This window comes from Oncorhynchus masou, chromosome 30, assembly GCF_036934945.1.
Source record: "Oncorhynchus masou masou isolate Uvic2021 chromosome 30, UVic_Omas_1.1, whole genome shotgun sequence".
NCBI classification, from domain to species: domain Eukaryota; kingdom Metazoa; phylum Chordata; class Actinopteri; order Salmoniformes; family Salmonidae; genus Oncorhynchus; species Oncorhynchus masou.
Window position 1 is genome coordinate 23,272,413 of NC_088241.1, and position 25,431 is coordinate 23,297,843.

Genomic DNA, 25,431 nt, shown 5'->3' on the forward strand with positions numbered 1-25,431 from the left:
TTCACGTCCACTGAATATTTAATGACACCAGTCGCCCCTCCTCTCTCCCTCATCCCAACCACTGCAAACTCCCAGCCAGAGTGAGACCTCAATATCACTAACAATGCATTGTATTTTCTGTCTTGTTAAAAAATCTTGGTCCTTAACTCATGCTGGAGTTAGTCATTAGGGAGTGGAAGTGGATTTTTTTTCAGAATTTGCATTACAAATGGGAGGTAAGAGAGAAGAGACGAGGGCTGTGTTTAGTTTAGCCTTATAGCTTATCAGAGGGAGGGAGGGAGGGAGGGAGGGAGGGAGGGAGGGAGGGAGGGAGGGAGGGAGGGAGGGAGGGAGGGAGGGAGGGAGGGAGGGAGGGAGGGAGGGAGGGAGGGAGGGAGGGAGGGAGGGACCTCTTCACCACCGAGTACAGCAAAGTAAAATTATGGACTGAGGGTGTCTACTCGTTCAAAATGGTCTCAATAGAATATGTCAAAATAGTGAGATGTCTGACATTTGACCGCAAGGACATTTATGACCAATCATGCTGATACCTAGGCAATTGGTCATGACTCATCGGCCTTAAAGCTGAGATCTGCGAAAAGTGAAACAGCGCCACTGGTCGCCCAAGGCACATTTATTTGTTATTGTTATTGCTGTTCTATGGCGCATGCAATGATGTCCGAGGGTGAAAATAAGGGTTTGTGGCTTGAAGTAACGCATTTTATTGTTGTAATGTTGCAAACAGACTTGGCAGTTTCACCGCAACGGATTCCAACTTCAATTTCTCACACTTGCAGCACAAACTGTAAGAGAGTTGGGAAGACATTTTACTTGACATTTCTCTACTCTTTTTGTTGGTGCAAAAGCAACAGTCTCTCAAAAACCTCCGAGAATAGAAAACGGGTCTAACACATGTCACATCTTATCTATTTAATCCTCTTAACATAATTCCCTCATTCCCTTCTCTCTTTCTCCTATCTCTCACTCCTATCTCTCTGTCTCTACCTATCTCTCCTCTCTCTCTTTTTCTCTGTCTCTGTTTTACTGCTCTCCTTTGCTCTGTCTTTATAACGAATGCAGATTTGATGACCTGTTAACCTTACCTCCAGACAATGCATCATCCTTCCCTGGCCATGCTTTCACATGGCTGCTCCAGACTGACTTTGTGGGAGGGTTCAATTGAACTGCTGTGGATTACATTACCTTGCTGGCTTTCAAGCCTCCCTCTCTCCCTCTCTCCCTCATCTCGCCCCCTCTAATTTCTACTCCTTTAATTCAAGGGGCTTTATTGGCATGGGAAACATATGTTAACATTGCCAAAGCAAGTGAAGTAGATAAAATACAAAAGTGAAATAAACAATAAAAATAATGAACAGTAAACATTACACTCACAGAAGTTCCGAAAAGAATAAAGACGTTACAAATGTCATATTATGTATATATACGGTGTTGTAAAGATGTACAAATGGTTAAAGTACAAAAGGGAAAATAAGAAGCAGAAATTAACATAAATATAGGTTGTATTTACAATGGTGTTTGTTCTTCACTGGTTGCCCTTTTCTTGTGGCAACAGGTCACACATCTGGCTGCTGTGATGGCACACTGTGGTAGTTCATCCAATAGATATGGGAATTTATCAAAATTGGATTTAAAAAAAAATATTGTGGGTTTATGTAATCTGAGGGAAATGTGTGTCTCTAATATGGTCATACATTTGGCAGGAGGTTAGGAAGTGCAGATCAGTTTCCACCTCATTTTGTGGGCAGTGTGCACATAGCCTGTCTTCTCTTGAGAGCTCGGTCTGCCTTTCTCATTAGCAAGGCTGTTACGTTCCCCAGCTTGTGTTGTCCGTTGTGTATTTGCGTGTGTTTATTTCAGGAAATGGCTTCCTGAAATCCCTCAAGCAGCTGATTGGTCGACTCCATGGCTAATTGGAGAGCTGACCCCGCCCCCTCGTCAAGACACAGCTGTCTCCAGTTACACATTCATTCTGAAGCTATATAAAAGCCAGTGTTCTGTTCAGGAGGTTAATTGCTGGGAGGTCATTGCAGAGAGATTGAATGTGATAAAGAATCATTGCTGAGAGAGGAGGCTGATGGCTGTGGATAATTTACTATGTTAGTTGTTGGTAGCAGTTGGTATGTTCAGTGAGTTTGTTGCTCAGATTGAGCTTATTTGATGTCCTTTGTTTCTTAGTTTGTTTGAGAAATTATTTGTTCTCCTGTTTCATTTGTTCCCAGGGGGGAAGGGGAAGGCACCTAGGGAGTGCTTAGGCAAGAGGCCCGCAGGCATACATATACCCGTAGTATATTCACTGTCTAGGCACAATAGTTAAGACCTGGGCGGACCACCCCCTGTATTTTGGTTAGGGCACCAGGTGGTGCTAAATTAGGTAAGTATTGGTTAGGCAGGTAAGATAGGGGAGAGAGGGGGCTTTGAGATTTACTTTCTTTGCTTTGGTTCCGTCCAGCCCCTTTTCCCCATATTACCGTGTAAAGGAATAAAGTCCTTGTAAACAGTACCACATTCTGCCTGTTGTCATCCTTACTCACGCCTACAGTCCATACCTCTTTTCACTTCACGGAGAGTTTAGTTGTAGCAGGGTGTTGCGTTCCCTCTTCATAGAGACGTGCGTAACAAAGGCTATGCTCACTAAGTCTGTACATAGTCAAAGATTTCCTTAATGTTGTCAGTCACAGTGGTCAAGTATTCTGTTTAGGGTCAGATAGCATTCTGGTTTGCTCAGTTTTTTTGTAAATTCTTTCCAATGTGTCAAGTAATTATCTTTTCATTTTCTTATGATTTGGTTGGGTCTTATTGTGTTATTGTCTCTCACCCCTCCCTCCCTCCCCTCTTCTTTCATGCCTTCCCCATACCCTCCCCTACTCAGATGCGTCTGCAGCTGTCTGGTGGCCCAGGCTCTCCTCTGGCCCTGAAGGTTTCTGATGTACAAAAGGACTATGTTTTCCTCACCTGTGAGCCTCCCAGTGCTGATGGAGCCTACCAAGTGGAGGGTTACTTTGTGGAGAGGTGCTTTTCGACTAACACCGGTGTTTCACTAATATATACACCGTTATGTTATACTAGGGAAATTGTGTTTCCATAGCTAGGGCTGACACTGAGGACTTGTGAAGAGCAGAATCAACATCCACTGCATACAGTATTCAAAACAATTGCTTTGTGAGAAGGTGTTGAAGTTCACAGTTAGCCATTATGTAAATGTTGAAAGGCCTTTGTATGGATACCATACCAAGGACATAGGTTGAGGTATAACCTTTTCACACTACTAAGCCAAGCTGGCCTACATACCTGAAAATATATACATATATATTTTGAAGCTTTTATTAACTAGGCAAGTCAGTTTAAGAACAAATTCTTATTTACAATGACAGCCTAGGAACAGTGGGTTAACCTCTTGATACTCCCCACCCCGGATCCGGGATCGTGAATAAAGCCTCAGGCTCATTAGCATAACGCAATGTTAACGATTTCTGAAAATCGCAAATAAAATGAAAATAATGCACCTGCTCTCAAGCTTAGCCTTTTAACAACACTGTCATCTCAGATTTTCAAAATATGCTTTTGAACCGTAGCAAATCACTAATTTGTGTAAGAGTATGCTAAGCTAGCTTAGCATTTTGAGTAGCATTTAGCACGCAACATTTTCACAAAAACCAGATAACCAAATAAATAAAATAATTTACCTTTGAAGAGCTTCGGATGTTTTCAATGAGGAGACTCTCAGTTACATAGTAAATGTTCAGTTTTTCCTGAAAGAATCTTTGTGTAGGAGAAATCGCTCCGTTTTGTACATCACATTTGGCTACCGAAACTAACCGAAAATTCAGTCACCAAAACGTCAAACTTTTTCCGAATTAACTCCATAATATCGACCGAAACATGGCAAACGTTGTTTAGAATCAATCCTCAAGGTGTTTTTTCACATATCTCTTCATTGATATGCAGTTCGTGGAAGCCTGCTTTCCCCTCAGAATCGCATGGAAAAATACCAGCAGCTGAAAAAGACGCACCAATTTCGACGGAGGACACCGGGCGGACACCTGGAATATGTAGTCTCTTATGGTCAATCTTCCAATGATATGCCTGCAAATACGTCACAATGCTGCAGACACCTTGGGGAAACGACAGAAAGGGCAGGCTCATTCCTCTCGCATTCACAGCCATATAAGGAGACAATGGAAAACAGAGCCTAAAAAATCCTGCTGGTTTCCTGGATGCCGTTTCATCTTGGTTTTGCCTGTAGCTCCCGTTCTAGGGCACCCACAGAGAATATCTTTGCAGTTCTGGAAACGTCGGTGTTTTCTTTCCAAAGCTATCAATTATATGCATAGTCGAGCATCTTTTTGTGACAAAATATTGCGCTTAAAACGGGCACGTCTTTTTATCCAAAAATGAAATAGCGCCCCCATAGCATCAAGAGGTTAATTAACTGCCTTGTTCATGTTATGGTTTTCTTCTAACTCCTCCTCTGACGAAGATGTGTGGCAAGGATCGGACCAAAATGCGGCGTGTAGATTACGATTCATGTTTAATGACAAACACACTAAACACATACACTACAAAACAATAAACGTAATGAACGTAACAGAAACCGAAACAGCCTATACTTGTGTAAACTAACACAGAACAAGGACATAAGGACAATCACCCACGAAACACTCAATGAATATGGCTGCCTTAATATGGTTCCCAATCAGAGACAACTATAAACACCTGCCTCTGATTGAGAACCACTTCAGACAGCCATAGACTTAACTAGCACACCCCACTAAGCTACAATCCCAATACAAACACACCACATACAAAAAAAAACATGTCACACCCTGGCCTGACCAAATAAATGAAGACAAACACAATATACTACGACCAGGGCATGACAGAACCCCCCCCTAAGGTGCGGACTCCCGGACGCACACCAAAAACCATAGGGGAGGGTCCGGGTGGGCGTCTGTCCATGGTGGCGGCTCCGGTGCGGGACGTGGACCCCACTCTATCAAAGTCTTAGTCCCTCCTCCTCGCGTCCTTGGATAGTCCACCCTCGCCGCCGACCATGGCCTAGTAGTCCTCACCCAGAACCCCACTGGACTGAGGGGCAGCTCGGGACTGAGGGGCAGCTCGGGACTGAGGGGCAGCTCGGGACTGAGGGGCAGCTCGGGACTGAGGGGCAGCTCGGGACTGAGGGGAAGCTCGGGACTGAGGGGAAGCTCGGGACTGAGGGGTAGCTCGGGACTGAGGGGAAGCTCAGGCAGGTGGTTGGATCTGGCAGATCCTGGCTGGCTGGCGGTTCTGGCAGATCCTGGCTGACTGGCGGATCTGGAAGAGTCTGGCTGACTGGCGGATCTGGAAGAGTCTGGCTGACTGGCGGATCTGGAAGAGTCTGGCTGACTGGCGGATCCTGGCTGACTGGCAGATCTGGAAGAGTCTGGCTGACTGGCGGATCCTGGCTGACTGGCGGATCAGGAAGAGTCTGGCTGACTGGCAGATCTGGAAGAGTCTGGCTGACTGGCGGATCTGGAAGAGTCTGGCTGACTGGCGGATTTGGAAGAGTCTGGCTGACTGGCGGATCTGGAAGAGTCTGGCTGACTGGCGGATCTGGAAGAGTCTGGCTGACTGGCGGATCTGGAAGAGTCTGGCTGACTGGCGGATCTGGAAGAGTCTGGCTGACTGGCGGATCCTGGCAGACTGACAGATCTGGCTGCTCCATGCTGACTGGCGGCTCTGGCTGCTCCATGCTGACTGGCGGCTCTGGCTGCTCCATGCTGACTGGCAGGTCTGGCTGCTCCATGCTGACTGGCGGCTCCGAATTAACTCCATAATATCGACCGAAACATGGCAAACGTTGTTTAGAATCAATCCTCAAGGTGTTTTTTCACATATCTCTTCATTGATATGCAGTTCGTGGAAGCCTGCTTTCCCCTCAGAATCGCATGGAAAAATACCAGCAGCTGAAAAAGACGCACCAATTTCGACGGAGGACACCGGGCGGACACCTGGAATATGTAGTCTCTTATGGTCAATCTTCCAATGATATCCCTACAAATACGTCACAATGCTGCAGACACCTTGGGGAAACGACAGAAAGGGCAGGCTCATTCCTCTCGCATTCACAGCCATATAAGGAGACAATGGAAAACGGAGCCTAAAAAATCCTACTGGTTTCCTGGATGCCGTTTCATCTTGGTTTTGCCTGTAGCTCCCGTTCTAGGGCACCCACAGAGAATATCTTTGCAGTTCTGGAAACGTCGGTGTTTTCTTTCCAAAGCTATCAATTATATGCATAGTCGAGCATCTTTTTGTGACAAAATATTGCGCTTAAAACGGGCACGTCTTTTTATCCAAAAATGAAATAGCGCCCCCATAGCATCAAGAGGTTAATTAACTGCCTTGTTCATGTTATGGTTTTCTTCTAACTCCTCTTCTGACGAAGATGTGTGGCAAGGATCGGACCAAAATGCGGCGTGTAGATTACGATTCATGTTTAATGACAAACACACAACACATACACTACAAAACAATAAACGTAATGAACGTAACAGAAACCGAAACAGCCTATACTTGTGTAAACTAACACAGAAAAAGGACATAAGGACAATCACCCACGAAACACTCAATGAATATGGCTGCCTTAATATGGTTCCCAATCAGAGACAACTATAAACACCTGCCTCTGATTGAGAACCACTTCAGACAGCCATAGACTTAACTAGCACACCCCACTAAGCTGCAATCCCAATACAAACATACCACATACAAAAAAAACCATGTCACACCCTGGCCTGACCAAATAAATGAAGACAAACACAATATACTACAACCAGGGCATGACAGAACCCCCCCCCCCTAAGGTGCGGACTCCCGGACGCACACCAAAAACCATAGGGGAGGGTCCGGGTGGGCGTCTGTCCATGGTGGCGGCTCCGGTGCGGGACGTGGACCCCACTCTATCAAAGTCTTAGTCCCTCCTCCTCGCGTCCTTGGATAGTCCACCCTCGCCGCCGACCATGGCCTAGTAGTCCTCACCCAGAACCCCACTGGACTGAGGGGCAGCTCGGGACTGAGGGGAGGGGCAGCAGCTCGGGACTGAGGGGCAGCTCGGGACTGAGGGGCAGCTCGGGACTGAGGGGAAGCTCGGGACTGAGGGGAAGCTCGGGACTGAGGGGTAGCTTGGGACTGAGGGGAAGCTCAGGCAGGTGGTTGGATCTGGCAGATCCTGGCTGGCTGGCGGTTCTGGCAGATCCTGGCTGACTGGCGGATCTGGAAGAGTCTGGCTGACTGGCGGATCTGGAAGAGTCTGGCTGACTGGCGGATCTGGAAGAGTCTGGCTGACTGGCGGATCTGGAAGAGTCTGGCTGACTGGCAGATCTGGAAGAGTCTGGCTGACTGGCGGATCCTGGCTGACTGGCAGATCTGGAAGAGTCTGGCTGACTGGCGGATCCTGGCTGACTGGCGGATCAGGAAGAGTCTGGCTGACTGGCAGATCTGGAAGAGTCTGGCTGACTGGCGGATCTGGAAGAGTCTGGCTGACTGGCGGATTTGGAAGAGTCTGGCTGACTGGCGGATCTGGAAGAGTCTGGCTGACTGGCGGATCTGGAAGAGTCTGGCAGACTGGCGGATGAGTCCATGCTGACTGGCGGATCTGGCTGCTCCATGCTGATCCTGGCAGACTCTGGCTGCTCCATGCTGACTGGCGGCTCTGGCTGCTCCATGCTGACTGGCGGCTCTGGCTGCTCCATGCTGACTGGCAGGTCTGGCTGCTCCATGCTGACTGGCGGCTCTGGCTGCTCCATGCAGACTGGCGGCTCTGGCGGCTCCATGCAGACTGGCAGCTCTGGTGGCTTCTTGCAGACTGGCAGCTCTGGTGGCTTCTTGCAGACTGGCAGCTCTGGTGGCTTCTTGCAGACTGGCAGCTCTGGCAGCTCCTTGCAGACTGGCAGCTCCTTGCAGACTGGCTGCTCCCTGCAGACCGGCAGCTCTGACTGCACCATGCAGACTGGCAGCTCTGGCTGCTCAATGCAGACTGGCAGCTCTGGCTGCTCCATGCAGACTGGCAGCTTTGGCTGCTCCATGTAGGCTGGCAGCTCTGGCTGCGCTAAACAGGCGGGAGACTCCGGCAGTGCTGGAGAGGCAGAAGGCTCTGGCAGCGCTAAACAGGCGGGAGACTCCGACAGCGCAGGAGAGGAGGAAGGCTCTGGCAGTGCTGAACAGGCGGGAGACTCCGGCAGCGCAGGAGAGGAGAAAGGCTCTGGCAGCGCTGGAGAGGCGAGGCGCACTGTAGGCCTGATGCGTGGTGCTGGCACTGGTGGTACTGGGCCGAGGACACGCACAGGAAGCCTGGTGCGGGGAGCTGCCACCGGAGGGCTGGTGCGTGGAGGTGGTACTGGGTAGACCGGACCGTGCAGGCGCACTGGAGCTCTTGAGCACCGAGCCTGCCCAACCTTACCTGGTTGAATACTCCCGGTCGCTCTGCCAGTGCGGCGAGGTGGAATAGCCCGCACTGGGCTATGCAGGCGAACCGGGGACACCGTGCGCAAGGCTGGTGCCATGTAAGCCGGCCCAAGGAGACGCACTGGGGACCAGATGCATAGAGCCGGCTTCATGGCATTTTGCTCGACGCTCACTCTAGCCCGGCCGATACGCGGAGCTGGAATATACTGCACCGGGCTATGCACCCGCACTGGGGACACCGTGCGCACCACAGCATAACACGGTGCCTGCCCGGTCTCTCTAGCCCCCCGGTAACCACAGGAAGTTGGCGTAGGTCTTCTACCTAGCGTCGCCATACTCCCTGTGAGCCACCCCCCAAGAAATTTTTGGGACTGACTCCTGGGCTTCCTTGCCAACCGTGTTCCCTCATAACGCCGGCTCCTCTCTCCGGCTGCCTCTGCTCTCCTAAGTGCCTCCACCTGTTCCCATGGGAGGCGATCTCTTCCAGCCAGTATTTCCTCCCATGTGTAGCAACCCTTGCCATCGAAAACATCCTCCCATGTCCATTCCTCATTTTGTTGCTCCTGCTGCCGCTGTTGCTTCTCCTGCGGCTCCTGCCTGTTGACACGCCTCTTGGTCCTTTTGTGGTGGGTGATTCTGTTACGGTTTTCTTCTAACTCCTCCTCTGACGAAGAGGTGTAGCAAGGATCGGACCAAAATGAGGTGTGTAGATTACGATTCATGTTTAATGACAAACACACTAAACACAAACACTACAAAACAATAAACGTAATGAACGTAACAGAAACCAAAACAGCCTATACTTGTGTAAACTAACACAGAATAAGGACAATCACCCACGAAACACTCAATGAATATTGCTGCCTAAATATGGTTCCCAATCAGAGACAACGATAAACACCTGCCTCTGATTGAGAACCACTTCAGACAGCCATAGACTTAACTAGCACACCCCACTAAGCTACAATCCCAATACAAACACACCACATACAAAAAACCCATGTCACACCCTGGCCTGACAAAATAAATGAAGACAAACACAATATACTATGACCAGGGCGTGACAGTTCAGGGGCAGAACGACATATTTTTACCTTGTCAGCTCAATAATTGGATCTAGCAACCTTTCTGTTGCCGGCCCAATGCTCTAACCACTAGGCTACCTGCCGCCCCAGGCCAAAACAGTAAGTTTTGCGTTAGCACTATAGTGTGAAAAGGGGATTAGAATTACTCTGAGGAGGTAAATGGCAATAAACTACTCTCAGGGTAAATTCTCAAAGTGCAACGTGCGCTCTCAATATATCACGGATAATGACTAGATCTACTCAGGTGTACGTTCAATCTAAACAAAAAGAGTTATCTTAGATATGAGCTATCGTTGTTTACTCAAAATCAACAACGCACAGCAAACGAGACTAAACTGTTGGGCCACATCTTACTCTGCTGTGTGTGAGGAAATTGAATCGGGCAGATAAAACCCCAGCCAACTTTGATGTAATATCCATTTGGCAAAGCCCAAAGAAGATGGATGATATGTGTGATAATAATTCAACATGGAACACAGCGTTAACAGCATCAAAGTCCTCCCGTAGGTAACAGGTGCTCACTAATCACTGAAGCTGATCGATGTGCGTGTGTGTGTGTGTGTGTGTGTGTGTGTGTGTGTGTGTGTGTGTGTGTATGCATACTTTCATCGTACTTACACATCTTCTCTATCATGCATGCAGAGGGCACATTACAGACTAATGTTAGGTCTCTCTCTGTCTTATACAATATATGTATAATCATATATATATATAATATGTATCAGAGAAAGACCTATCAGAGACCTAACCTTCCAGTTGCCTAGGAACACATACACAGCTTAATGTTCTCTCATGCTATTTCCTTACTTTTTTTGCTTTCCCATGTGGCATTGCTTCATGTTCAGTATTAATTTATCAGCATTTGACGGCTGCTTTTCTTCTTCACTTTTTCTTATAAATGAGTTGGGAGACTTATAAATATTTGGGTTGAAAAATGATTGTCCTTTGTTGCGTAAAATGTGTTTTTTCTTTTATGCAATCAAAAATGTTTACAAATGTATTTTATAATGACAAAATTATATTTCATGGAGAAATAACCAAATTGGGGAATGTTGCGCTAAAAACAATTTTGGAAGTCATAAAGTTGTGATTTCTTTTTTTTAAAGTCTCTGATCTTCTCCTTTCCCTTCTCACATGGTCTCTTTCTCTCTCGCCCTCACTCTCCCTCGCTCTCTTCCACTCTCTCTCTCCCTATTCCCAGGTGTGACATTGGTAGTGGGCAGTGGGTGAGTTGCAATGACACCATTAAGAAGGCATGCATGTCACTACCCTGTGAGGGGTCTGAGTGACAGCACCATCTACCAGTTCAGGGTGTGTGCCGTCAACCAGGCAGGTGTGGGACGCCCCTCTAAGGCCACCGAGCCTGTCATCACCACCGACCCTTTAGAACACACTAGAACTATGGGTAATCTGCACACTCAGATTTACACACTAAACACACTCTGGGTGGAGGTCATTATATAGATAGAGACAGATAACATAGGCTAAATAGAACACATAGAGTATATATTGTGTGTGCGTGTGTGTGTGTGGGGTGGGGGGGGGCTGCTATGAGAGAGAGAGTGTAGCGGAGAGGACAGATAGGTGCTCTGGTCAGATGCTATGGGTCATTAGGCGCAGATGAAGTACGGCCAGAAGGTTGGCTTGCCTCTGACTGTTTCCCCCATCTCTCTTTCTCTCTCTCTCTCTACCTTTCTCTCTGCTGAGCCCTGGCATGCTGGCATTGGATGGACGGCTTCTTCCATGTCATCTAGTCATTGTGCTATCATGCGTTTCCTTCCTTTATTTCTGTCGCTTTTTCTTCTCAATCAGTTATCAAGGTGGACAGAGTTAGAGAGATCACCATCAATAAAGATCAGCTGGAAAGTGAGAAACCACATATATCATCATTGTAGTACTATTAATAACCGTGTTTGTAGCTATGGCACTACAGCCTTTTCAATGGTATCTCCCAGCTACTTACTCTAGACCGAATACTTACGATACAGTACCACTGCATATTTCTGCTTTCCCCTTGGTACTCTTTTGTCATTTGAAAGCACATGTTCTGCATTTCTACACAGTTTGACATGATGTATCATTCCTCTCTTGAGGGGATTTTATTTTATTTTTTGGGTGGGAGGTTATATGGAGGGGTATTTTGAAAACACAGTATAAGTGGAAATGGAAAGTGATTTTTAGTTTTTGTTTTGGTAAAAAAAAAACGATTTTTGGGGGGAGGAACAGTTAACTGTAACACTTTTGCCATGGGACAGAAATAACCTGTGGCAGTTTAAAATTGTAACATTTGTCAACTTCATATTCATAATCTCCAGCACCAACATCAACATGTGTGAAAATGGCGTGTTTCTGTGTTTTGTCGTAAAAAAAGATAGAGAAAGATAAGTGTTTCCAATGACATCATCAACCAATTAGCAGACAAGCAATGCCTACTGACAACTGGTCAAAATCAGGCAATGCGCACACTGTTGTCATTGAAAACACTTGTCTTTCACTGTCTTTTTTTACTACAAAACCCATCCGTGTTTTGTGTCGCCTATGATATTTAATATAACAACGTCATGTTCCTTCATATCTTCCATCGTGTTAATAGTTTTGTGAAAGCAATGTATTTTCTTCCATTAGGTGGACTATTCTCTATGGTGTCCTAGTAAATGCACATTATAGCCCAGGGTAGTCAGATTGCTTCTCTCTGAATAGGGATCATAACAATGCCCTGATGTAGCTCAAAGAGGGAGGAGGAGGCAAACGCCATGGAAACACCAGGGAATGGTGTACTATTATGATGAGAAATAAAGTACTACCTCAACCTCATAGACCCACCATACTCTCTTTTCGAGGCACTCTCTTTTCTCATTTTAAAAAAAACAGATTTTATATCTGACCCTTGCTTGGTCATGTGATCCAATGCTCCGGGTCTTGTTTAGCAGGGTACACCGTAGCAAAAATATTTGCAATGGAAAAGGAAAATGTGTTCCTATTGGACATGTTCAGATAGGGAGGTGTACTATCTCAAAACGTTTTCTCCTTCGTACCATGACCCTGTTGTCTTTACTATCTTCTACACCCATCCTCCCTTCTTCCCTCTGACCTCAGGTCAGATGAAAGTCCCATTCCCCCTCCCACTGGTGTCCATGCCTGTGAGGTGAGTGACAACTACGCCGTGCTTAGCTGGACTGAGCCAGTGCCGAGAGGCAAGGAGCAACTTACCTTCTATGTGGAGGAGGTGAGTTAAGGCCTGTGCTCCTACTCATACGCACAATACAGAGACACAGGCACACACACACACACACACACACACAGACCACCTAAACACTCATTAAAACGCAGGTCCAATTAACCCTCAACCCGGCCATCTCAGTGCGTGTAGTGTCAGCCCGCAGCTTCCCATTGACCTGTTTTACTGTTCTGTAGACTAACTTTAGACTCCGGGCCAAATTAATGAAGAGCTCTGCCCACTATGCTAATTAAAGATTAAAGGGGAGGGGGAAAAACACTTATATGGCTGCCGGTGTCAGTTTAGGTGGGCATCAGTGCACTCATTAAAAATTGAGAGACCTTGAAGTTGCTCTCTCGTGGCGTGCGTTTTGGCGTCGCTAGTTAATTTGCTTTTTCATGAACTACCAACAAATGTTCCCGTGATGTGCAAGGAACGTTTCCAAGAGACCATTCTTTTAATGTCAAATAGAACATACCCGGAACATGGTGACCATGTTCTCAGAATTTAAGATATTAAGAGTACAAAACATTTCCATGACATAGACTGACCAGGTGAATCAATGTGAAACCTATGATCCCTTATTGATGTCACCTGTTAAATCCACTTCAATCAGTGGAGATGAAGGGGATGAGACAGGTTCAAGAATGATTTTTAAGCCTTGAGACAATGATTGTGTATGTGTGACTTTCAGAGGCTGAATGGGTAAGACAAAATATTTTAGTGCCTTTGAAAGGGGTATGGTTGTAGGTGCCAGGCACACCGGTTTGAGTATGTCAAGAACTGCCACCCTGCTGTGTTTTCACGTTCAACAATTTCCTATGTGTATCAAGAATGGTCCACCACCCAAAGGACATCCAGCCAACATGACACAACTGTGGGAAGCATTGGAGTCAACATGGGCCACCATCCCTGTGGAACGCTTTTGACACCTTGTAGAGTTCATGCCCTGACAAATTGAGTCTGTTCTGAGGGCACAGTGGGGGTGGAACTCATTATTCGGAAGGTGTTCCTAATGTTTTGTACACTCGGTGTATGTTCTAGACACATTTCATTGGAACGTTGCAAGAACAAAATATTTACGTATCCAGTTTTCTGTGGGTCAGGAGAATATTCCATCAAAGTTCCACCAAGCACACACAAATAAAATATGAATTACACATCACTTATTGATGCCAAGCCAATCAAGGCCCTGATTGGTGAACGGCTGATGGTAAATTTATAGCTCTTTGTCTGTTGCCAAGGTTAGGGATACTCACACACAGGTGCTTTTAACAAAGTGTTTTCAACTTACACACATCATTACATTGTGCATGTTCATTTATACAGTAATTATTATTCAACATGTCCTAACCTGTGATTGTGAACTCACAACCTCTTAGGTCACCGTACTTCTATCGTCCCGATGCGCCACCATGTCTGTGTCAGTTAATCGGATTATTCTCTTATAATTGATTTGATTGACTTATATCAGCAATTTAAAGGCTTTCTGTATAGTTGTCTAATATTGGTGGGGTACATTAACCTGTTTTAATGATAGCCCTGAATCACTGTGATCAATAAAATATTTTTTTGAGGGTACTTTTAACAGAGGTGAGATTTACTTCAAAGTGTATTCACTGAACCAGTTGTTTCAGATCTACACAAGTGCCTAGGGAGGGGTGGTGGTTAGGGTTTCTTCTGGACAGGGCCACTGCAAGAACACATGCCCTAAAGGTATCGAAACGTTGATGGAATATTCTCCTAACCCTCGAAAACGGGACGCATTAATGTTCTTGCAATGTCCCGTAAAACACGTCTAGGACATTAATGTTGAGAAAGTTGTAACCACATTCTTGATAAGTTATGTTTGACATTAAGGGAATGTTCTCCCAACTTTAACACCAAAACGTACATTAAAAAAATTCTCACAAGGTTTTAGATAGAATGATTCCCTAACTAACGGAAAACTGGACACAAACATTAGGGTAACATTATGCGTAACATTACAAAAACGTTCTCTCTCCCTATAATTGTTAGCTGGGTCAAAGCTCTGTCTCTAGGCTTTGGGGTGATTCAAAGTATAACTCTTGGTTTTATAGGTTCGCGGTTGTGAATTAGCCACAGTTTTGTTCTGGTTTAGTTTTAACGTTGAGGTTTTATAGTACATGTGTGTTCATACATGGCCACCAAACTATACAGGACACAAGTGCTCCTATTTTGATGAATGTCTTACAATGAGTTTGTCAAAGTTCTGGTTTATCAAAATGGCCGCCCAGGAAAATAAAACGTTCCCTAAAGAATTAAAGTGCTGGGAGGGATCATTAATTTTACATCTTCCCAAAAGTGCCCCAGTTCTTCAATATCAACCAGGACTCTGCATTCTAGATGCCCAACAGCTTGCAGTTCCAATAATGAGAAGAGTAGTGGCAAACTGCCACAGGAAATTTATTTTTATTGGACTTTTATAAGTAACTCTGTAATAAAACTGTCCAATCCATCAAAAGCATCTGAAATTATCAAGATCTCCCGCTTCTGTTCCACCCAGGAATATTCAAATATCCTCGGCTCACCCTTGGGCATGCGCTTTATAATTGCTGATCTCCTTTTAAACACTGGGTTTTATTCAAATGTACATTTTTTTTAAATTACTAAAAGATATGGGAGCCAAGTTAATGGAGCAGAAGAAAAGATACACAACAGTGAAAAACAATTTGATTAATAGGATTGAGTGATTCACTGTCTGTCTGTCCTGTCTGTCCTGTCTGTCCTGTCTGTCCTGTCTGTCCTGTCTGTCCTGTCTATCTGTCTGTCTGTCTGTCTGTCTGTCTCTTTCTGTCTCTTTCTGTCTGTGTCTGCCTGCCTGTCCCTTTCTGCCTGTCTGTCTGTCTGTGTCTGCCTGCCTGTCCCTTTCTGCCTGTCTCTGTCCCTGTCTGTCTGTCCCTTTCTGTCCCTTTCTGTCTGTCCCTTTCTGTCCCTTTCTGTCTGTCTGTCTGCCTGTCTGTCTCTTTGTCTGTCCCTTTCTGTCTGTCTGTCTCTTTCTGTCTCTTTGTCTGTCCCTTTCTGTCTATCTGTCTGTCTGTCTGTCTGTCTGTCTGTCTGTCTGTGTCTGCCTGCCTGTCCCTTTCTGCCTGCCTGTCTGTCTGTCTGTGTCTGCCTGCCTGTCCCTTTCTGCCTGCCTGCCTGTCTGTCCCTTTCTGTCTGTCTGTCCCTTTCTGTCTGTCTGTCTGTCCCTTTCTGTCTGTCTGTCTCTGTCTCTTTGTCTGTCCCTTTCTGTCTGTCTGTCTGTCTGTGTCTGCCTGCCTGTCCCTTTCTGCCTGCCTGTCTGTCCCTTTCTGTGCCTGTCTGTCCCTTCCTGTCTGTCTGTCCTGTCTGTCTGTCTGTCTGTCTGTTCCTTTCTGCCTGTCTGTCTGTCTGCCCCTGTCTGTCTGTCTGTCTGTCTGTCTGTCTGTCTGTCTGTCCCTGTCTGTCTGTCTGTCTGTCTGTCTGTGTCTGTCTGTCCCTTTCTGTCTGTCTGCCCCTTCTGCCTCTGTCTGTCTGTCTGTCTGTCTGTCTGTCTGTCTGTCTGTCTGCCTGTCTGCCTGCTGTCTGCCTGCCCCTTTCTGTCTGCCTGTCTGTCTGTCTGCCCTGCCCCTGTCTGCCTGCCTGTCTGTCTGTCTCTTTCTGTCTGTCTGTCTGTCTGTCTGTCTGTCTGTCTGTGTCTGTCTGTCTGTCTGTCTGCCCCTGTCTGCCTGCCTGTCTCTTTCTGTCTGTCTGTCTGCCCCTGTCTGCCTGCCTGCCTCTTTCTGCCTGCCTGTCTGTCTGTCTGTCTGTCTGCCCCTGTCTGCCTGCTTGCCTCTTTCTGTCTGTCTGTCTGTCTGTCTGTCTGCCCCTGTCTGTCTGTCTGTCTGTCTGTCTGTCTGTCTGTCCTGTCTGTCTGCCCCTGTCTGCCTGCCTGCCTCTTTCTGTCTGCCTGCCTGTCTGCCTGCCCCTGTCTGCCTGCCTGTCTCTTTCTGTCTGCCTGTCTGTCTGTCTGCCCGCCCCTGTCTGCCTGCCTGTCTCTTTCTGTCTGCCTGTCTGTCTGTCTGTCTGTCTGTCTGCCCCTGTCTGCCTGCCTGTCTCTTTCTGTCTGTCTGTCTGTCTGTCTGTCTGTCTGTCTGTCTGCCCCTGTCTGCCTGCCTGCCTCTTTCTGCCTGCCTGTCTGTCTGTCTGTCTGTCTGCCCCTGTCTGCCTGCCTGCCTCTTTCTGCCTGCCTGTCTGTCTGTCTGTCTGCCCCTGTCTGTCTGTCTTTCTGTCTGTCTGTCTGTCTGCCCCTGTCTGCCTGCCTGCCTCTTTCTGCCTGCCTGTCTGTCTGCCCCTGTCTGCCTGCCTGTCTGTCTGTCTGTCTGTCTGTCTGTCTGCCTGTCTGCCTGTCTGTCTGCCCCTGTCTGCCTGCCTGCCTGTCTGTCTTTCTGTCTGTCTGCCTGTCTTTCTGTCTGTCTGCCCCTGTCTGCCTGCCTGCCTCTTTCTGCCTGCCTTTGTCTGTCTGTCTGCCCCTGTCTGCCTGCCTGTCTCTTTCTGTCTGTCTGTCTGTCTGTCTGTCTGTCTGTCTGTCTGTCTGTCTGCCCCTGCCTGCCTCTTTCTGCCTGCCTGTCTGTCTGTCTGTCTGCCTGCCTCTGTCTGTCTGTCTGCCCCTGTCTGCCTGCCTGTCTCTTTCTGTCTGTCTGTCTGTCTGTCTGTCTGTCTGTCTGTCTGTCTGTCTGTCTGTCTGTCTGCCCCTGCCTGCCTCTTTCTGCCTGCCTGTCTGTCTGTCTGTCTGCCCGCCCCTGTCTGCCTGCCTGCCTCTTTCTGTCTGTCTGTCTGTCTGTCTGTCTGTCTGTCTGCCCGCCCCTGTCTGCCTGCCTGCCTCTTTCTGCCTGCCTGTCTGTCTGTCTGTCTGCCCGTCTGCCTGCCTGTCTCTCTCTGCCTGCTTGCCTGTCTGCCTGTCTGTCTGTCTGTCTGTCTGTCTGTCTGTCTGTCTGTCTGCCCCTGTCTGCCTGCCTGTCTCTTTCTGCCTGCCTGTCTGTCTGTCTGTCTGCCCCTGTCTGCCTGCCTGTCTCTTTCTGCCTGCCTGTCCGTCTGTCTGTCTGCCCCTGTCTGCCTGCCTGTCTCTTTCTGCCTGCCTGTCTCTCTCTGTTCGTACTTCCTTCTGTCCATCAGTCCATTGCAGGGAAAAACAGTGGGTTCTCCCAGGTTCCCCATGTTTAACCTACAGAAGGGGAAGTCCTACTGCTTCCGTGTGCGCTCCGCCAACAAGTATGGCGTGAGCGAATCCTCAGAGCCGAGCCTGCCAATCTCACTGGGACAACCCCAAGGTGAGGGAGAGGGATAAACATATTTTTTCTTTAATGTTATACTAGTTCCATTTATATGGATTTGTGTATACTGTTAGAAATATTAAAAATCTGTCCTCGAGTTATTCTACACAGGGACAATGGATCTTCAATGAACCTTTTTCATCTAGGGTGGTTCTACCTTCAGGACCTTCTCTTTGGAAGTGTTTAAAAACAGTCCTACCTTGAGCCATACAGGGTTCACTACAGGGATGGCTTCAGATAGAATTTTATTTTCTTAAGAGTGTGCCAATCAGCTGAGCTCTGTGTTTTCTGTGTTATCTTGTTAGCTGCTCCTGCTCCAGCCACCTCCGTCTTTGCCATCCGAGACACAGATTCTGCTGTCCTGCTTCAGTGGCAGGAGCCCTTGGAGAAAGAGGGCATTCTGGGATACTACCTGTACTACAGCGAGGCTGGGAAGCAAGAGTGGAGGACGATCAACAACAAGCCAACCACCCACACCAAGCACAGTACTGAACGCATTTAAATGAACTGAGATCCTCTTTTTTGAATGCTGTTTCTATTGTGTGTTGGATAAATATTGTTGTTTATTCTCTTGCCACTAATTCTACAACAGAACATGATGGGCCAGTTTCCAGGACACAGATTAAGCCTAGTCCTGCTCCATTGACATTTCCAGTTAAATTGTTTTTTAGTCCATAGAACCATCCCAATGTAGAAAGCAATGCTTAGGCATTAGGACTATATGCATAGTAAAATTTGACATGGAAACACCTAGGCCTAAATTACTTGTTTTTTCCTCTCGGGTTTACAGTCCATGGTCTGAAGTCGAGGAAGGAGTATGTGTTCAGAGTTGAGTCTGTGGGGCGAGCTGCGAACAGTATCTACTCCAACGAGTCTGCTCCTATCTTGGTGAAAGCAGTTCTCGGTGAGTACCAGACAAAAAAACTGCGGACTGACCCACAATGGTGGACATGCTCCTGGGACATATTCATTAGGGCAAACTGAAATAATGAAGAAATAATTCAACAAATAAAACTAGTGTTTCTTATTGAACAAGTTCAGATAGTTGCTCCCTTCTTTCCCTGCCCGTTTTCCTCCATTTGGTGCCTGATGAATACGACCCTGCTGTCATATCAAACAGTTACACCTGACAGGGACGCGGGGAAACGTGTTGATAAGTTGTGAATGCTTTCGTAGTGATCTCTTATTCACACTTTCACTGGCTAATCAGACGGGATAAGGAGGTGTAATCCAAAATATTAAGTGATCATGTAAATAAGTTGGGGTCCATTTTCTTTTTCAGTCAGTCTTTGTTAGTAGCCAAGGCTTGTTACTCTGTTTTCTCCTTTCTCTTCATCAATCTATTCCTGACCTCAATTCACCATTAGTTCATAACAGCCTCATGGACCCATTACGCGATGACAGTTATTAGATCTAATGGGTAGACTCCTGATTATTGTGTTTGTCCACAAACACAGTGAAATAAATAGACGTGTGATGAGGTAGGCACCTGATGAATAACTACTGACCCCGCTCACTGCTGTCTTACCCTATAACAGTATGTCTGATAATAGTAATAATAATAATACAAATATGCACTCTGCAGACTGCTACATTGTAATGACCGTTCATTTTAGCTGCCACTCGCAGTGATGCCAGATTCCGAAGCTGGTCTCGGATCAGTTGGTGATAAGGCTGAAATCCAATACTTTGTGTCTGGAACCCTGTGTGGCCTTAAATTAACTGACCTGATACACTGAAGTGGCCAGAATAGAATAGAATGGAATGGAATAGAGAATAATAGAAGCTGATTAGCTATTTATTCAAAACACTATCCATCTAAACTATCTATCTTAATGTAATACTTTTTTTGTTTGTCTCTGGGCAGGCTGAGGAAAAGTCTAGTATGCCAAAACTTTCTTTTCAAACACATCTCCCCTTCCCAGTCGCCCCATCCCCTTCCTCTGCCATCGCCCTGCTGCTCTGCACTGGCTCTGAGATGATTCTCACCTGGAGAGCCCCTGCTAACAATGGAGGAGACCTTGTACGAGGCTACTACCTGGATCAGAAGGACAAAGAGCTGGACTCCTGGAGAAATGTCAACACCAAGCCTGCCAAGGAGAGGCAGCACAAGGTGAGGAAGGTTCTGGTACCCAGGTGTCACTGCCGTTAGAATGTTGGGTCACACTTCACATGACAAAGACCCTCTACCAGAGTAATGTTAAGTAAGGGATAAACGCTGATGCTCTATATATTATCTTGTAAATAATTGACCGTGTGTTCATTAGTTCCAAGATAATGTACAGAGTGGAGGCATTTATCCTGCTTGTACCAAAGTTGCCAAAGAAAATAATACTGAAGCACATTTTCACCGGTAGAAATGACATGTTTTAATTGATATTTCCATTTTGATAATTAAATTCATACTTTTTCATCCTCCCACCAAACCTAGTCATTAGTTCAGTCGGTTAGGTAGCCAACGTAGCAGGCGGAAGATAAACATCTGAGCAGAGTCCCCGCATCTGCTTTTCAGAACATCTGGTTGTTAAGGACACACCGTTCATTACAGTAGAGGAGTTCGCATTGCATATCAAACACTAGGCTGGAAGCTACTATGGCTAAATCATTTGTGGCTAGCAAATCTGCCATTATGACAAACAAATTCAACAATACCAGTTGCTGAAAACAGCTGGTCAAACTACAAACATGTGGAAGGATTTGACAGCATAGCTTCAATTGCGTCATGAAGAACCGGATGAATTCATGTTCATCATTCACCACATTAGGTCATCAGATGCCGCAAAAAAAAAGTATTTGCAAAAAACAAATGAATGCTATCTAGCTAGCTAAGTTTTCCCTCGTTGGACCTGCGTTTACAATGTATCCTATTTCGGTTTGAATCAATAAGATGGCACCAACGGAGATGGCAGCATTGCGACTAGCAATTAGACAACAATGCAGTATTTAGTTTTTTTATGTACTTTTACATGATTAGCTCGGGAAATGTTTTGTGTCATTACATACAGCTGGGAATAACTATTGGAGCGGTGGTAACTCACCAGAACTACCAGCATTACGACCAGGAATACGACTGGAGCAGATCCTTTGTTCACTCTCCCCAGAGCAATTTAACTTATTCCAGTGGCTGACTCAAAAGGGCGGAGGAGAGACATTCGAGGTGGCCTGCTGGTTTGACTTAGGAGACGCCCCACCACCCACCGCTTCCCAATATATTACTCGCTAATGTTCAGTCTTTGAATAACAAAGTTGATGTGCATAGACCAAGGATTTCTTTCCAGAGAGACATCGGGGCCTATAACACTTTATTCCACATGGCTCTCTCGGGATACTTTGACGTAGTCTGTAAATCCAGCAGGATTCTCAGTCCATCGCACAGACAGGAATAAATATCTCCCCGGGAAGCAGAAAGGCGGAGGGGTGTGTTTCATGATTAATGACTCATGGTGTAATTCTTGGAAAATTCAGGAACTCAAGTCCTTTTGTTCTTCCGACCTTGAATACCTCACAATTAAATGCCGACCATATTATCTCCCAAGATAAATCTTCTCCGTCCTCGCCACGACCGTTTACATCCCACCTCAAGCCGAAACCTTGACGGCCCTCAAAGAACTTCACTGGACTTTATGCAAACTGGAAACCATATGTCCTGAGGCTGCATTTATTGTAGCTGGGGATTTTAACAAAGCAAATCTAATGACTAGGCTGCAGAAGTTCTATCAACATATCGACTATACTATTCGCGCTGCTAAGACTCTCGACCAATGCTATTCAAACTTCCGGAATGCTTACAAGGCCCTCCCCTGCCCTTCTTTCGGCAAATCTGACCACGAACTGAGTTTATAGGGAAGTGTATAGGATATGTAGCACCCACTGTGACTATTAAAATCTACCTTAACCAGAAACCGTGGATAGATGGTAGCATTCGCGCGAAACTGAAGGCTCGAACCATTGCATTTAACCATGGCAAAGTGACTGGTAATATGGCTGAATATTAATAATATAACTGGAGCAGATCCTTTGTTCACTCTCCCCAGAGCAATTTAACGATTCACTCCGCAAGGCAATCAAAGAAGCTAAACACTAATATAGAGATAAAGTGGAGTTGCAATTCAACAGCTCACACATGCAATGTATATGGCAGGGACTACAGACAATCACGGACTACAAAAGGAAAACCAGCCACGGCTAAACCCGGCTAAACCCATTCTTTGCACGCTTTGAGGATAACCCAGTGCCGCTGACGCGGCCCGCTACCAAGGACTGTGGGCTCCCCTTCACCGTGGCCAACATGAGTTAAACATTTAAATGTGTTAACCCTCGCTAGGCTGCCGGCCCTGACGGCATCCCTAGCCCCTTCCTCAGAGCGTGCTAAGACCAGCTGGCTGGTGTGTTTAAGGGCATTTTCAATCTATCCCTATCCTAGTCTGCTGTCCCCACATCCTTCAAGATGGCCACCATTGTTCCTGTACCCAAGAAGGCAAAGGTAACTGAACTTAATGACTATCGCCCCGTAGCACTCACATCTGTCATCCATGAAGCGCTTTGAGAGACTAGTCAAGGATCATATCACCTCTACCTTACCTGCCACCCTAGACACACTTCAATTTGCTTACCGCCCCAATAGATCCACAGACGATGCAATCGCCATCACTCTGCATGCACTCCACATCCCATCTGGACAAGAGGAATACGTTTGTGAGAATGCTGTTTATTGACTTTAGCTTATTATTCAACACCATAGTGCCCTCCAAGCTCATCCTTAAGCTCGAGGCCCTGGTCTGCTCCCCGCCCTGGTCTGCCCTATGCAACTGAGTCCATGACTTCCTGACGGGCAGCCCCCAGATGGTGAAGGTAGGAAATATCACTTTCACTCAATGTCAACAAAACAAAGGAGATGATCGTGGGCTTCAGGAAACAGCAGAGGGTGCACCCCCCCTATCCACATTGATGGGACTGCAGTGGAGAAGTTGGAAAGCTTCAAGTTCCTTAGCGTATACATCATGGACAAACTGAAATGGACCACCCACACAGACAGTGTGGTGAAGGCGGCGCAACAAAGCTTCTTCAACCTCAGGAGGCTGAAGAAATTCGTCTTGTCATCTAAAACCCTCACAAACTTTTACATATGCACAATTGAAAGCATCCTTTCGGGCTGTATCATCGCCTGGTATGGCAACTGCACTCCCCGCAACCGCAAGGCTCTCCAGAGGGTGGTGCGGTCTGCCCAACGTATTACCGGGGGTAAACCACCCGCCCTCAAGGACACCTACAGCAACCGATGTCAACAAGAAGGCCAAAGAGATAATCAAGGACATCACCACCTGAGCCACTGCCTGTTCACCCCGTTATCATCCAGAAGGTCAGTACAGGTGCATCAAACCTGGGACCGAGAGATAGAAGATATTTTTCCATCTCAAGGCCATCAGACTGTTAAACAGACATCACTAGCACATTGAGTGGCTGCTGCCTATAGGCATAGACTAGAAATCACTGGCCACTTTAATAATGTCACTTTAATAATGTTTACATATCTTGCATTACTCATCTCATATGTATATACTGTATTCTATACTATCCTGCAATATCTTAGTCACTTAATGTTTACATATCTGGCATTACTCATCTCATATGTATATACTGTTTTCTAAGCTATTCTACGGTATCTCATTCACTTAATAATGTTAACTTGCATTACTCGACTCATATGTATACACTATATTCTATACTATTCTACTGTATCTTAGTCCATTCCGCTCTGACATCGCTCCATACGTATGTAGTCTTAATTCATTCCTACTTAGAGTTGTGTGTATTGGGTATATGTTGTGTAATGTGTTAGATATTACTTATTAGATATTACTGCACAGTCAGAGCTAGAAACACAAGCATTTCGCTACCCCGCAATAACATCTGCTAATCACGTGTTTGTGACCACTAAAAAATGTATATATTTTACCTTTATTTCACTAGTCAAGTCAGTTAAGAACAAATTCTTATTTCCAATGACAGCCTAGGAACAGAGGGTTAACTGCCTGCCTAGGAACAATGGGTTAACTGCCTGCCTAGGAACAGTGGGTTAACTGCCTGCCTAGGAACAGTGGGTTAACTGCCTGCCTAGGAACAGTGGGTTAACTGCCTGCCTAGGAACAGAGGGTTAACTGCTTTGTTCAGGGGCAGAACAACAGCTTTTTACCTTGTCAGCTCAGGGTTTCAATCTTGCAACCTTTCGGTTACTAGTCCAACGCTCTTACCACTAGGCTACCTGCCGTGATTTGATTTTGTTTTGGCTTTCTGTATCTTTCTGCATGGTGCGGTGGTTTAGAAAGTTAAAAGGTGCCTATTGTTGGAACTACTTCAGAGGTGACCTAAATATTTTCCAACTGTCCCGTGTATTAACATGTAATGCCCTCTCTAGAATGGCTTCCTAGCCAATTATTCAACAATGCCGTGGAATAACTCAAATGTAATAACCAACAGGGGTGCAACTTTCATTGGGGAAGGGAGGAACCCCCCACATTCTGAAATTGCATTTTTGGCGCCCCATTGTCGCCCCCATTGGAATGTGATACTAAACGAAGCTTTAGGACCATGTGGACGCCTCGGGAACGGTCGGGTAGGTCCCCCTCACTTCTAAAACTAAAGTTGCGCCTCTGATAATCAATAATAATTATGTATGTAATAAATCAGTAAAAAACATTTATCCCTGGAATACACTCCATTAGAACTAACTGTCTTTGTATCTATGTAGAAAACAGAATTAGTGGTGGTCAGAGAGCTGAACATAAGGCTCTGGTGGAAGTATACTGGAGGAAAAAACACATTCCCTCTACTACCTTAGCTGTGTCACTAGGCAACAAGTAGTGGTGTCCATGGAGACTAATGGAAAGTTAAAATTGTCACCTGTCTCTTTTTGCAACTGTGACCTGTAATTTTATGACGTGCAAAAGAGTTATATTGTTGTTTTTAGACTCAACAGAACAAAGCAATTGAAAGTCTGCCTCACTGCAAAATAGTTTATAGTAAAAAAAAATAGTTTGGAGCAAACCATACTTTTTCACTGCCTAGGGTCTTGTTCAGGAGGAGGACGAAAGCAAACTGAAACAGGGATGTAATGTCCGATAAGAAACGCTTGTTTTCCTTTTCCATTGCGAAACATATTGCTACCATGTGCCCTAATGTCCAAGGTATTTATCATATAAAGCCATTGATCTGTTTGCAGGCATTTATAAAACACAGAGGTCACACGCAGTGCCCTCTGTTTGGCTAAACCAGCCCCTACAACTGTCCAGTCTCCTCCAAAAATACTCCTCCCATCTTTGAATTTGCTTTTTTCTCTTATTTTTACAAGCTTCTCACTTGCTGCCTCCATGTAAATGAGATTAATTAGAAT

The 25,431-nt window shown here is 46.1% G+C and overlaps 1 pseudogene; it reads left to right on the plus strand.

Moving 5' to 3' along the window:
* Nucleotides 1–25,431, plus strand: part of LOC135521617 (myomesin-3-like) — a 91,095-nt pseudogene that overhangs the window by 52,235 nt on the left and 13,429 nt on the right.